Raw genomic sequence first — 12,076 nt, forward strand, 5'->3', positions numbered from 1 at the left:
ACCCAACAACATAAAACCGCATTTCGCATTATTTTAGAGACGAACTATTTAATTAAGATGGCCTTATTAAGACAGATATTTGGCAGTTTCTTTCCATAACTATCACTGACTATCATAATTTAAAAAACCAAGTAGCTGAAATGGCATTCGCTATGTAAGCCCGTAAATAAGCTGTTTGAGGGTCAGAATAACAGAATTAATGGCAGTCGATGTTCTCCATCTTATGCAAGTTTAGCGAAGACTTACAGTAGTCATTTTTGTGTCCCTGGTTCAAAATGTTTAATTTGTTCGGCGGACATCATCCGGTCCTTGCGCCGTTTAATAGTAAGTGATTATTCTCAAAGTAGACTCTCGTGGCAAGTTCTAACACGAGCTACTGACATTACATTCATCAACATGTCAGAAACGCATATTATAAGGCGTGTGCCTTAATATAAGGTTACATCAACACGGCTCCAATCCTACGGTTCCTATTTATGATTTGACAATTGAATGCAATATTGTTCATCGATTTTTTTTGTAGTTACAGATAAATTGGTATCTATCGAAGTGCAACAACCGTTCGTAAATATCAAATGTGTGAACATGATAGTCCCTACGTGGAAAATAAAATATTTATTTGAAATCTCAGTTTACTATAAAGCATGAAACATATGGTGCTAAAGAAGGTTACAGTTGGACAATTTCTGAATACTTATAAATAATAGCTACAATGTTCGTGATGCCAACTACGTTGCTCTAAACATACCAGGCGAAAAGATTTCAATTTGTCATCAAGAACTTTTATGCTACTATAGGAATTCGAATTACTTTTTCTCAATTTACTTTAACTTACTTAATTTACATTTTATTACTTAAACACTGAAAACATTAACTAGTCAGGCACCTGCTTACTAGCTTCAACCTAGTCAAGCTGGTATAGTCAAATTATTCAAACACGCCAATTATGAATGACTAGTTTGACATTTTTTTTATAAACTAGGTAAGCATGTTTGGCTAATGATATGTTGTGACCGACTAGTTTACTGCTAAACTAGTCAAGTAGGCTTGACTAGCTTTAAGCTAGTCAACTTGATTGCTTGACTAGTTCTAGATTAGACAAGCTGGTTTGAATAGCAATAGAAGCTATTAGGTTTAGTCGAGCTGATTACGTGACTAGCTATGAGATAGATAAAAAGTTATGCCGTTCTGACTAGGTTTATGTTAACATGTAAGTGGCTTTTCTGCAGGTAATAATTCATAGGGCGCTACGCAAAAATATAAAACTACTCAGTACACTTTACATGACCTTGCTGATCACTGTAGCCTAATCCGCCCAAGGCGCCATAGAAACAATTGAGCAAATTTCAGGGACATGCAGCTAATAAGCCTACTCCTTATACATACTACAACAAACCATCACACAAAGAATCAGATACGGAGAGTATCAGCAGACCTCTGGGTAGCACCCGGTGGGGGGCACTCAACACAAATGACCATACGGGTATGCTCCCCGGAAAGACCCCCCTTTTGGGTTTCTGCAGCTCCGAAAGACCCCTATATTTGACCAAAATAAAGCTCCGAAAGACCCTTGATTTTGACAATTTCAGCTCTAAAAGACCCAAAAATTGCTTATTCCTCATATTTCTTGTTTTTTCAGGCGATTTTCAACCAAAAAGCCAAGAAAGACCTTTGATTTTGACTTTTCGCTGCTCCAAAAGACCCCATTTTACTTGTTCACAGCCCGGTTCGCAGCTCCGAAAGACCCCCTTTTACCAGTACACCGTCAGCTCCCAAAGACCCACAACCTCAAAATTCCGGGGGAGCATACCGGGGGGTAGCACAGGTCCATGTGGAACCATCTTTTTTGGCTTTGCTCACAATTCACCTGACCTGTAATATATACCACAATTTAGCTGCAGAGTTTTCCTGCCAGGGATAATGTGAATAAAACATTTTGAGACATTTGTCGGTTGAACATGTTTTTGAGAATAATAAACAAAGAAGAAGGTCATAACGTGCTAAATCTGATAATGAGAAGCATTAGAAGCATCTCCCATTATGATTCCATTCCGAAGATGGGTTAGATGAAATACGCTCTTTCTAAGAGTGAGTCGTTTGTGTATTGCATCACAAAGCACATTCTACACATGTTCTACACAAAGGCAAGTCACGTACAGTTAAAACGGGGAAGCAGCGCTGTGAAGAGTGTACTTCATTCTTTTGTGACATGCAAAAAGCGATGCATAATACAATAATGGAATTTCATTCCATAGGTTATCGTTACATATAAAAGCTTGATGCGCAAAGCATATCTGAGTAAGAACTAAGTAATTCAAATTGCTATTATGTATCACGAGCGTATAGAATGTGTGTTTCTAAAAGTAGATCAAATTATTTGAAACTACATTCCGGTTTACTAGAGCATCCTGTCCAGTATACGGCATTTTACAAGATATGTGAAACATTGATTTCAAAAAAGTATCCTTACACTTGTAAAAATAATCACAATTTCAAAACTGAACCATGTTGGAATAAATTTGTTTTTAATAGATCTAATCCTGCACATTATGGTGCCTCAAGAAGTAAAGTTACAAGTAATTGAATAGACAAAAGTCCAGTTTTAAAAGTGACAAACTGGCCTATACAAGGCGCACAAAGATTCCAACAAGCGCAACAAAGAGACAACAGAATTTCTTCAATGAAGCTTTATTTAAAGCAGTTTTTATTTCAGTCTTTACTTCTCTCTAATTTTGATAACTTTATTTGTCAGTTCTTTGGTTTCAGTTTTCTTTCGTTCCTTTTGTTTTATTAAATGCACGCATAAATCAGCCATTCACCACTCTCAAACCAGATGTCTAGTCCGTGGAGTTTTGAATAGGCCAGTTTGTCACTTTTAAAACTGGACCTTCGTCTAATCATGTAACTTCTTAGATTTATCGGAAGCGTTCGAGACTTAATTTATACCACGATGGCTTTAGAGGTGTATGCAATTATGAAATTATGACTGTAACAGAAAACGATTTGTAAATTACTATGGTGTTTCATCATAGAACATATATATCACTTATGGTGTGCCACAGGGGTCAATGTTGAGGTCAGAGCTATGTTTATGATATCCATCTAGTTAAGTATCCGCGATGTTTTATCCTTTGTAGATGACAGTAATGTTTTTCTCACAGAGTAAAGTTGAGGAGGTAGAAACACTTACTCATATAGACATATGATTTTAAGTTAACATACACGTACTATCTGTAAACGCCAAAACAGCTACATGTTACTTGACAGTGGTAAAAATGCACGCTCTTACACTCTACACCAAATGAAAGTAAGGACACTCCTCTTAACAGAGTCACCAGCACAAAGTTTCTAGGCCTTCAAATTGATCAAAATACTACTTGGAATGAGGATATTGTTGTGTTTAAAACTTGCTCTCGCAATGTGGTAGATTAAATAATATTCTAAGTGGTTCAGGATTCAGGTGACTTAAGCAAGAATCTCGTTTAATTTCTTATGTGCGGTGACTAAAAACATGGCACGATTAGAGATTATTAAATCATTTTAATAGTTAATCACAATATATAGTGATACAAAATTAGTATTACTTTGAGCATCTGAATGATTAAACATTACTTTGCATGCCAAAGTAACTTTTACTGGAACTTACTTTAACAACTTGATACCATCTGACTGCAATAGGCAACTGACCCGATGAGCTGGTCAAGGGACACTTGAAGACGACTATGGATTTTCTCGATGGCCCTATCACATGCTTGAGGTAAGTTGTTTCTCAGTCCTCATTTACTTATTACTTAGTGACAGCTGCTCTACTCCCTCCCAAATGCCAGCTTCCTTGATGTCTCTTATGTGCCACCGCTCTTCCTTATCAAGACTGCGTCCTCGGTGTCTATTATGACCTGTGTCTTTAAGGTGGAGGTACACGGCAGGCCAGTAGCTCGGTATAATTATGATGGTATCAGACGCAACCTAGCAAGTTCCAGTAAAATATATATTTCAAAACTTTGTCATTTTAAAAAGATATTGTGTTTGTGCTTAAAATGAAACGTAACTATTGTATGCAAAAACTATTAAATTTCTGCCCAAATCTGATATTTACTATAACTAGTATACTCGGCTGCACGAGTTTCCATAACTGCGAAGCTGCCTTACTGTAATTACGCGACATTTATTTACATAGTTTCAAATTTAGGAATAGGTAATTACTTTCATATGATCGAGTAGAGTAGATTAGAGTAGCGTAGCTGAGTAGAGTAGAGTAGAGTAGAGTAGAGTAGAGTAGAGTAGAGTAGAGTAGAGTAGAGTAGAGTAGAGTAGAGTAGAGTAGAGAAGAGTAGAGTAAAGTAGAGTAGAGTAGGAAAGAGTAGAATAAAGAATATATGAATGATCGGAGCAAGGGGTTCGTTGAGGCCCATTGTTATTCGTTTGTATTGCTCTTACAAAATATATCAAATTTTCGTATTTGTTCCTAATTTTAGATTTGAAATAAGGTATAAAACGGTAAATGAAATTCACGTTGTGTCCGGAAAACCCCCGGCTCACGAACTTATTTTGATTAAATTTATATAGTATAGTTTATATAATAATGTGCAAATCAAAACATGACTACGGGCTGTTTTCACTTTAATATTAAATTTTGAAATTATTTTGAACTTTTAAAAATATAACGAATTGAATTACAACAATGGCCTACAATTGGTGTTTCGGTCATCGACTTGAATAATAAAGGAAATCAAATATGATTCCATTCCTCCTTCGCTCATTCTAAATAGGTCATTTTCGTATTACAAATAATACAAGTTATAAACAGCGCAAGTCACGTAGAATTTAAAAGGGAGGTAGCGATGGGAAACGTGTATTTCACTCATTTGTGCATAAACACGTTGAACAATTTTGAGTAATCAACACCATGTATTCCATTTAGGCTTATGAGTAATGACGTAGGACCCTTTTCACCCGCTGAATCCATATCTCAATAACAATCAATATGTTTGGTCCATGTATCCTGCAATTTTATGCCTGTGAAAAACACCTTTATGTAATAGTAATACTAATACTAATGGACCTCTTTAAAGATTGCAAAGGTAATACCCATTTATAAAAAAGAAGACCCAGAATTATATTCAAATTATCGACCTGTGTCAATTCTTCTGTGTTTTTCCAAAATCTTGGAAAGAGTTATTTTTAATAGATGTGTCAATTATATGGATAAAAACAATATACTAAATGACAAACAATTTGGTTTTAGAAAAAACCATTCAACTGGTATGGCTATTACTGAACTTGTTGACAAAATAAACAGTCAGAGTAGAAAGCTCCAAAACTACAGTTGGTATTTATCTAGATTTGTCAAAAGCATTTGACACGATAGACCATCATATATTACTTTATAAGCTGGAACATTATGGCTTCAGAGGAATTGTACTTGATTGGTTTAGAAGCTATTTGTCAAATAGGAAACAATTTGTTAATTATAACGCTCATAGCTGCGAACTCAAAGAAATAAGGTGCGGTGTTCCTCAAGGGTCAATATTGGGGCCATTGTTATTTATCTTGTACATCAATGATATTATTTATACTTCATCAATTTTGGATTTCGTACTTTTTGCGGACGACACTACTATCCTTTTTTCACATAATAAATATTAACTCCAAAGTAAATCTGATCAATTCCGAATTAAGGGAAGTTACAAATTGGTTTCGAGCTAATAAGCTCTCGTTGAATGCGAGCAAAACAAACTATATGGTACTTGGAACTCAACACCAAACAAATAGACCATTTGAAGCACTAAATATTGAACTAGATGGAACAAGCTTAACAAGAGTAAATAAAACCAAATTTCTTGGAGTTCAAATTGATGAAAACTTAACATGGAAGGACCAAATAGGGGGAGTTTCAATGACAATATCCAGAAATATTGGAATTATTAATAAACTGAAACATTTTGTACCAAGACATGTATTGTATACCCTTTATTGTACACTTGTTCTACCATATGTAAACTATGGCACTATAGCGTGGGGAAACGCATGTAAAACACATTTGGATCGAATTTTTAAACTTCAAAAACGTGCTGTTAGGAATATATGTAAAACTAGTTTTAGGCACCATAGCAGACCATTATTCATTGATCTAAATATATTGAATGTATATGAATCTTATGAATTGGAACTTGGTGTACTTATGTACAAACATATTAATGATGACTTGCCAAACATATTTAAGGAATACTTTTGTAAAAGACATGAAATTCATAGCCACAAAACTAGGAAAAACGATGATTATGATATTCAGAAAAGAAAAACAAACTTTGCGAGTAAAGGTGTCAGGACCTCAGGGCCTTCCCTTTGGAATGACCTTCCTCTCGAATTAAAAAATGCTATGAATGTAAAAAACTTTCAGAAATCAATTTAAGAAGTATTTATTGAATCAAACTTGGTTGTAATTTCATGTACATGCTTTTTTAGAGCGATTAATGTCTTAATTTATCTACAAATTGTGTATGCTAATTCTATATTTATGTCATTTATTTCAATGATGTTATATTCATTGTGGTGACATAAACATTATTTAAATCATGTTTGTTTATATTATATCTTAGGGGATGATCACTTCTGGCCTTCATGGCCTTTTGATCATCTCCTCCATGTCATTTTACTCGTCTTTTTTTTTTGTCTTTTCGTGTTTTTTTATATATTCTTGCTTGTTGTTTAATGTTGTTGTTAATGTAGATGATGTGGAAAATAAAGACTTATTATTATTATTATTATTATTATTATTATTATTATTATTATTATTATTATTATTATTATTATTATTATTATTATTATTACATAATTCTTGAAGTCGAGCAGGTAACTACATGGAATAAATACAAGACAAAGGCAACAGTAGCTGTTGAAACGTTCGCAAGTAAGTGTATAATTGGATCAGATACAAGGAACTAATACTGATGTTACTCTACCGATCCTGATGAATTTGTTCAATCACGGGTACCAAATACCTTAGCGCTATGTTTGCTATTAGATAGGTATAAGAAACATTAAAAAGGTTAACAATCCATAACATTAGATCCGCGTTGGACTGTGTGGAATTGGTCTACAATGTGCCACGAATACTTTTGAATGTTCTGTAGTGGCAATAAATAAATCCTGCACCATATTTAGCTTTTGAACATTGCACATTGCTAAATGTTGAGGGATCACATAATATGCTGGAGTATTCGCCGAAGGTCATGTAGAACATTTCTTTTCAACCTCTAAAAAGGCTCTGGAGGAAACATGAGGGAAGCCTGCACTTCTTCGATGTAACAATAACGGAGGATGTATGGTTGTTATGGTTTCTAATATATTTATAATGTGGATGACTCAGCACTTCTGGAGGTGAAACTCTGTCTATTTTATAGTATTTTTTCATGATGTTGTAGGTCTTTGCTGTGATAAATGGGGCAATATATGACGCAGTCGTCCGCAAATAGTCTGGCTGTTGCAACCTCCGACATGCATCCTGGATCATCGTTTATAAACAGCATAGCTTGTAATGTAGTATCTATCATCATTGTGATACATGAGACGGTACTTGCTTAAACAAACAAATAAACAAAACAAAAAACACAAAAAAACACACACAGACACACCATACAAAACATGCAACTCTTATATGTGTTTCCCCACATCTTTCTCTATAGACTGAATTGAAATTGAAAGCCGACGGCAATTTACTGTAAATGGCTACTTAAAGTGTGATGTGTAAACACCGTATGCGTGAAAGAAACATGGGACGTCAATGACATGATCGGTATTAAATGACAAACGATATTCTTCTGAACCATTTACAGCATATAAATAACTCAATAACAAAGTGCTTCGCCTTGTAGCTATTTAGTTTACTCTAGTATTACCATTATCATTATTCTTCGCGTTCCTTAGTGGTAAGTTAACACATAATCACATTGATAACGAGTTTTGGTGCACCACTTGCAAAAACGTCAGGGGAAAATATTTCCATTTTAAACTCACAAATTAAGCACCGGGACAAAACAATACTAAGCTCCTTCTCCTGATAAGGAGGTGTGTCTTTTTGTTTGTGGTGAATGGCTGTTTAAACTTTAGTTGCCATACAAACCTAATACCTACTTATAATATTAATATATACACCGAGAAGAGTACATCAACATAATGTACTGAAACTACGTACTTTGCAATATCATCCGCGTATTTTAACGTTGACCTGAATACCACTACATAGCGTTTCTCATAGTACAAATATGACACAAGTTTGATATCAAATTGAGCCAACATTTATTGGTCGAGCTATGAGCTTAAAGTCCAATATTTTAAAATCATAGCGGGACCAATGAATATTGTTGAGCCTGTCTTACAAACAGAGCTGTTGATTCCGTCCGTTTTATGGCATGCGTGCTTTCCCAAAGGTATTCCAGTTAAAATATTGTTGACAAAGTTGGATCAGTGATGCTATGAATTCTGAAATCTTCGGGGCATTTATATAGGCTATATGTGTTTGTGAGATTAATATTCCACACTCTGTGTTAAAAGCATGATAAGCACATTCCCATTATGATTTCATTCCAACGATGGGTTGAATAACATCCACTCTTTCTAGAGAGTGGGTCATTTGTGTATTACAAATAACACAGATTATACGCAGATACTGTACATGCCACGTAGAGTTTCAAATGGGAAGTATCGATAGGGAGTATGCACTTTTAACAGAAAATATTTGAATCGATACGCCTTACATAGAGTTTCTTTATATTAAAGCTAAAGCGTAATGCATAACTGATAGAATAAAAACGTTTTACAGAAAGACAGTTATTGCATTCCTTAAAAAGCACGTGAATTTTAATTACATCCAAGTACACTGGAGCATGCCTTACAATTATTATTACTCTTGCTTTACGAGATATGTTCAATTATAATGCTAGTATACATGTAATCTTGGGATTTATATGACCGAATCCAACGTAAAGTGTACACAGCTTGTTCAGAGCCGTAACTAAAAAGTATTAAACACTTGGCTTTCGTTTTTGTATTGTTCTTATTTGCAGCGATCATACGCTTCGCGCCATATACAGGGTGTCCCAGAATGATCTGTACCGGGAAAGATGGAATTTCTTAGGTATGAAGGGCATGTTAAATGTTCATATTGTTTTACATTTTAAGTTTTACATATATTTAGCTTTCTCAGATTTTTTAGATTTTAAAAATTGGACGTTTCTAGTAGAAGTTATAGAAGATTGCGTAAAAATGGTGAATTCTAAGTTTTGACAACGCAACCTATTTTTATTTGGAAAAAGTTATGCAGGTATTTTAGTTGTGCCCTGTTCATATTTCCACTAAATAGCCGATATCTATCTATTATTTATGACGTTACGAAGCAATCATTACATGGAATTAAGGATTTGCGGCCTAATCCCATTCTCTCTTTGGCGGTAGTTTTAGTTATTGTGGTGTGATGTCCATGTAATTTGAAATGCTTGCAGAGGTCGAACTGGTTGTGGTACAGAAAAGATGGCTCCTCAATTTATTGTGCAGCAGCGTAGATTCCTTTCAAAAACTTACTGGCAAACCGGCAGCTATGTTGAGACGCAAAGAAGATTCATTAGACGATTTCCGCGAGCACGCGTTCCAGTCAAAGGAGCGATAGTGTATAACGTAAATAAGTTTAACGAGCACAGAACTGTCAGGAATCGGCAGAGTGAAGCTTCAGGTGCTCGTAAGACTGTAAGAACTAGAGCGAAGATTGCAGCTGTCTGGCAAGCTTTAAGGCCCAACCCCAACAGTAGTTGTCGTCGAAATGCTGTGCCAAACATCCCACGTTCTTTATTTAATCGCATCGTGCCATTTTCAAGGGTATGCGAGTCGTTTGCGCTGAAAATGAAAAGCAGTTTTTCATTGATTTTACATTATTGCATGCCACGCCAAAACAAATAAAGGTAGCGTGCTGAAATTCACAGAATAAGTAGGAGACATGTCCAGCATTATAATGCATGTATCAAAAATAGATACACTGCCCGTCTTCTATTTTTAGTTATTTTTGCAAACACGGTACAAATCATTCTGGGACACCCTGTATAATAGGACCCCCTTCTGTGAAAAACTTAGATAAAGGGACCCCAAAACATGTTGACCCATTTTAAAAAAATATTTCTTAAAGTATTTTTAAAAACATGTACATGTACATCAGTTATGAAAAGCAGTCGTTTGATTGATCCTATATTCAAAGATTGCCTCTTTCCACATATTTTTACATAATTGTGGATTTTTTGTGATAATTTGTTGAGGTATTTTTTGGTATTTTTTTAAAGTTACCTACGAATACAATTTTTCATAGCACTAGATATCTGTTTAAAAATGATTGATTAAAAGAATATACCATTTGTTTCAAATTGATTAGAATTGCCATAGTGAAAGCATCCTAGTGGTATTCCTAGGTAACATTGGGTTATGAAGTCACATTAACTATCACACGTCCTGGATTCATTTTTCCAGAGTAGTTATGGCACTTCCGGTCCCTATAAGGCCAACAGGCCTTCAGGTAATGGGCAACAGGGAAACAAATGTGGATGCATTTCTATTTTGGACTTTTAAAAAGGGCCCGTGTAGACGTTTGGTTTGATTCGATCATACAACCACACGTACCTAATACCTTTTATAGTAGTAATATAATTTGGCGTAGGCTTCCCTCGTGTTACCTACACCTTTATTACATTTTAATCCACTCCATACTGCCATGCCCATTAATCAGCTGCACAAGTAAATACCTTATCCACATTCACCTCAGTGTGTATCTATGAGATAATCCTGTCTTACCGTATCTTATTACCGAATCCTACTCCAACACACGGACCGTGCTACCTTTACACCTACTCAATTTTCAGATTAGCCATGCCCAGATGCTATCACTTCGCAGCGGGAATTAAAAGTTCATAGAGAAGTACGCAATCAATTGAACTGTTTTTCTTATAGAGTAATAACTGTAAAAACATTTTATCTAGTTGTATCGCGCATGCATTTCACTTATCATGAATGACATTTATGCAATATAAATATTATTCCTCACCAAATATGAAAGACAATCGAATATAATACATGTTCAGAAGAAATTCTTATTGCAGTATTCCGTTCAGTATTGAATTATTTGGATTAAAATAATTTCGATGAATCTGTTGATACAAAACTGACAATCGATATAGACTACCTGTTCTCAATATTTATTTTTTGAAATAATAAGTTAAAGCATGTAGTGTGACTATAGGACGATTCTGAGAAGGCTTTACATTTTTTATTTTTTTTATTTTGACGAGTTGTCAGGCATAAGCTTTTATTATACACATTACAAAAATCACATATTATACGATTTAAATAATTAAATCGAACATTTTAGTAACACAAATACTTGACTATTGTATTACACTACATAATTATACACGGAATTATACACGCGGAAGCTTTATATGCTAAGAATACAATTACAAGACTCCAAGAACGATATTAAAGCAGATAAAACATCAAGATCTTGTCCTTTGAAAATCTTTTAACCTTATGTGCGGTTTAAATACCAGTCTTCACAAGAATTTATTTGTTTTTCCAAGTTATTCTCATACTAATAATATAAAAAGCGAAAAAGACACTTGCTGACTACATATACTGTGAGCTGTAAACTTTTATTAATAGTATATAGTATAATAGTATTATTGGAACCATTAACTATTATTAGTATAATAGTATATTGGAACCATTAACAGCACAGCACACATACTCTACGTTACCGGTATTTTGTTTACTCTATCATTTACTATTACCAAGGGGTAAGTTAGTGTACCCGTTTATCACAGGTATGGTTCCATTTTAAATAGTTTTTTCAGCAATTCAAACATCACCAAATTGCCACCGAAGCTAAGAAATGTGACTGCATTGTCCTTGGTGGGCAATCCGGGTCTCTAGCTAGGATGCTTTATACAGACTTCCAGCACACGACGAAAGCTTTGACGGAACACCTGAATTGCTTTCATATGCTCAGACCTAGTAATGCTCAGAGATGCCCGAGATATCTATG

Source organism: Amphiura filiformis, chromosome 9 (genome assembly GCF_039555335.1).
Source record: "Amphiura filiformis chromosome 9, Afil_fr2py, whole genome shotgun sequence".
NCBI lineage: Eukaryota > Metazoa > Echinodermata > Ophiuroidea > Amphilepidida > Amphiuridae > Amphiura > Amphiura filiformis.